Raw genomic sequence first — 4,630 nt, 5'->3', positions numbered from 1 at the left:
ACACACACACACACACACACACACACACACACACACACACACACACATACACACAAATATATATATATATATATATATATATATATACATATATATATATATATAGATATAGATAGATATATATGTATATATATGCATATATATATACATATATTATATTATATTCATATACATATATATACATATATATATATGCATATAGATATATATATTTGTATATATACATATATATGTATATATATAAATATGTATACACACACACACACACACACATATATATATATATATATATATATATATGTATACACACATATATATATGTATATATATATGTATATATATACATATATATATATATATATATATATACATATATATATATGTATATACATGTATTTGTATATGTATATGTACATACATACATACATATACCAAGGCTTTTTCCCCCTTTCAAGGGAGGTAGCCAAAAAGGGAAAGGCATAAAAACACTCCCACCCATTTCATCCCTAAATACACTCCACACCCCTCCCACCCTCCCTCTCATCTGAGCACCTCCTGGATGACGGGTCATCCCTGCATCTTGCCCACCGCCCTGGGTCAGAAGCAGTGTCGCAAAACACAGCACATCCACAGCAAGGCCGCTTCATTTAATCGGCGACCCCCCCTCTAAAAAAAATATGTATATGTATATATACATATATATATATATATATATATATATACATATATATATACATATATATATGTGTGTATATATATATATATATATGTATATAATATTATATTCATATATATATACATATATATATTTATGTATACATATATACATATATATATATAATATATATATATATATATATATATATATATATATATATATATATATGCGGAAAAACTACCAAGGAAACAGATCAACTGATGACCAAGCGCTTTCGTCTATTCAGACATCCTCAGGGTACGTAGAAATGAAAAAAGAATACAAGAATATATACACAGAGTACAAGGTCAGAAAGGGAACCGGGAAAGGTTGTGAGGCTCTATTGTCGACCTGACGCGTTCGCGGCAGCGGACGTTTGGGCTACTACTTTTTTCACAATAAAATTGTCCAGTTTGTATATGCCATGACTTAAGTTTAAGTTATTGACAAATGTATCTTTGATTAGACTGGATTATATTATATTTCTAGTCAAATATGACTTATTTTTAACAATTTCTTTAGCACCCTCCCAATTTCTGCAATGATTAAAATCCCTTAGGTGAATAAATAATGCATTAGAAATTTGCCCACTCTTGACGCTATACTGATGTTGTTTTAACCTTACGTTTACAGCATCAGTGTTCGTGTGTGTGTGTGTGTGTGTGTGTGTGTGTGTGTGTGTGTGTGTGTGTGTGTGTGTGTGTGTGTGTGTGTGTGTGTGTGTGTGTGTGTGTGTGTGTGTGTGTGTGTGTGTGTGTGTGTGTGTGTGTGTGTGTGTGTGTGTGTGTGTGTGTGTGTGTGTGTGTGTGTGTGTGTGTGTGTGTGTGAGTGTGTGTGTTTGTGTGTATGAATGAATGCGAGTATGCATGCCCATGCGAAAAAGTCATTTACATAATTTTCTCCATAAAGAGATCCAACCAGCAAGGGAATGACTCATAAACTAAAATTCTTAAATTAAATATTATGAGGAACTATAAGAACACTTGTGCCCTGCATACCTATATTTGTACATTCTCTTTCTCAAGAAATCTTACGCTGCCACTTTCCTCAGTCTCCCTCCAGCACCACTCTTCTTCCTCCACTCCTTTTCCTTCTAATCCTAATATTCCTCCGCGGCCTCTCCTTCCTCTCTTTCCTCTTCCTCCTTCTTCTACTTTTTCACTTTCATTATCAATTCTATTTATCTATATATTTCTCTCTATATTTCCGAATCGTATTCAATTTACTCTTTGTTTTGCTTAATCTGTTTCTGTGCCTAGTACTCTCCTCATTTTGGTATACTCTTCTTTTCTCTTTTTTTTTTTTACTTCTTCCGGCTTTTCCTTCCTTTTACTCCTCCTTCTCCTCACTTTCCTCCTCTTCCTCCTACTCCACCTATGCTCTCTGTTCCTCCTCTTTACCTTCCTCGTACTCATCCTATCCCTCTTCCTCATTCACCCCTTCCTCTTCTTTCTCTCCTCTTCCTCCTAATAGTCCTCCTATTCCACCCACTCTTCCACCTTTTTCTTTTCTTTCTTTCCTCCTCTTCCTATTCCTCTTCCTCTTCCGCCTCTTCATCTACTTTCTCTCCTGCTCCTCCTCCTTCTTCTCCTTATCCTTCTCTTACTCCTCTGATTCTTCCTTCATCTCCTCATCCACCTATTTTTTTTACTCCTCCTCTTATACCTCCTCCTCTATTTCCTCTTCATCGTCCTCTTTTCCTTTATTCTAATGTGTATCTTCTCTTCCACGGTTTTTACTAAACTATTATTCATTTTGTTTTTCAATATGTTTTTTTCTATTTTTATTATGCTTTCCTCACTAAGCTCATTGCGCTGTTCACTTTTTTGAAGCAGTGTTTATTTATTCTCTTCGCATGTCTCGACCAATTCAACATGAATCTGAGTTAATCTTAACGCTCACCTCTCGCAATTACGAGTACTTCTAATCCATCTATTTGAAAAGTTGTAGTCTATTTATGTGCTGACATATGAAAGTGTATCTAATGACAATGACGATGACGATGACGATGACGATGACGATGACGATGACGATGACGATGACGATGACGATGACGATGACGATGACGATGACGATGACGATGACGATGACGATGACGATGACGATGACGACGATGATGCAGACATAACCAGTAGTCAATGTGACATTAAACTACATTGTCACTAAACCCAGTATACTTTAGTATTATTAGTTAATATACAAAGATTCATTATCCTCAAGACTCTATGGTCAAGAACGAAGAGTTAGATTACTTTTGAAAGGTACTTCGGGATTATAGATGAGAATTTCCTCCTGCAGAGAAACTTTTGATACTGGAATGTAGTTAGCGTTGCTTTTATAAACAGAAATACAGGAGTAGAATGTTAAGAAAAAAAGTAAATAGGTAATAAACATAACCGTATCCATAAAAGAATACTAGCTTAGTTCGAAGTATTCTTGAAGAAACGGAAATTATTTCAAGTAATGAAAAGCGTTCTAGATGACTAGCAGTGCGTGTCGCATAAAAAAAAAAAATCTAAACTGGATCAGACATTTAACTTACTAACACGGTAAAGAACAGATTCATGAATGCAATACTGGACTGAAATGAGACCGAGACTGGATCAAAACCGTGGCCACAATATATGAAGGACAATGGCCGGACATATCGCCGCTGAAATACTAGATGGGCGGCCTGACCGCGAGGTTGATTGGGTATATCCCTTTAATGAAAGAGAGAGTCGAACTAACTCGACCTCCCTGTGCTTTCAATGAACCGCTTGCGGCTATGACACGCCCTTACTTTACATGGCTCTGATCCCACAAATATTTGATATATTCAGGTTTTATTTTCCACTGTTTAAGCTTGTGGGTGGATGTAAGCGTGTGGGTGGGTCTGAGGAGTAGGGGGTGGTAACAGTTATCTGACCACTATAAAAAAGGAATACGTAATATCCATTGAGAGACCACCTCTTTGATGCATTTTAACTCCAGGACGACATTCTTCCACAAAAATAGTGAAACAAATAAATAGAAAAATAAAAAGTAGATATATGAATACACTAATAAATATGTATATGAAATGATAGATGATTAATAATAAAGAAAATTAGATAAATAAAACGGATAAAAAAGCAAATGATGAACGAGGAAACAAATGAATATATACATATATGATAAATAAATGAATAAATAAATGAACAAATAATAAAACAAATGAATACGTGCATAAAATGATAAATAAATAAATAGATAGAAATTAATAAATAGATATATATAAATCAATAAATAGATATATATAAATCAATAAAGAATTAATAGATAAATAAATGAATGAATAAATAAATAAACAAATTGATTAATTAGTAAATGAATATATAAACAAATAAATGAATAATAAAACAAATAGATAAATATATATAGATATAAATGCATATACATACATGGTGGATAGGGTTGGGAATCTTAATGATTACAAACAGGTTTTGTAAGAAAGATTAGACAAAGAGCAGCTCACACACACAGAGTCGCAGTGTCCACTGCTAACTGGTACGTCCCTGATGGCGAACAGGGAAACTCCTCATAGATATATGGGGTACCGTCATAATGATGGCGTGGACCATTGGGCACCCTATAGATATAGGGCTTCACTGAATATAATGAATAATATAACACTAGAGAAATATCTCCCCAGAAACCAGTTGGCAGGGAGGTGAATTACTGCCCGAACCCCTTGGTAGCAAACATGAACATGAACAGTACAGCCAAAACAAAACCGGGCGTTCCTTTTGGATCATCGTCTCCTAAAGGTCTAACCGCATTGTCTCGTCTGCATGCGGGCAGTGTGGCACCGATTGTGAGGAAGCACTGTCCAAGCAGACCCAAGACTTAGACATTAAACAACATGAAGAAAATGAAGATCTATACTTACAACTTAAGAACACTCTCAGAAGA

Source organism: Oratosquilla oratoria, chromosome 26 (assembly GCF_046742065.1).
Source record: "Oratosquilla oratoria isolate Oo_2021 chromosome 26, ASM4674206v1, whole genome shotgun sequence".
In the NCBI taxonomy this organism is placed as follows: Eukaryota; Metazoa; Arthropoda; class Malacostraca; order Stomatopoda; family Squillidae; genus Oratosquilla; species Oratosquilla oratoria.
Note: the sequence above shows the minus strand (reverse complement) of the source record.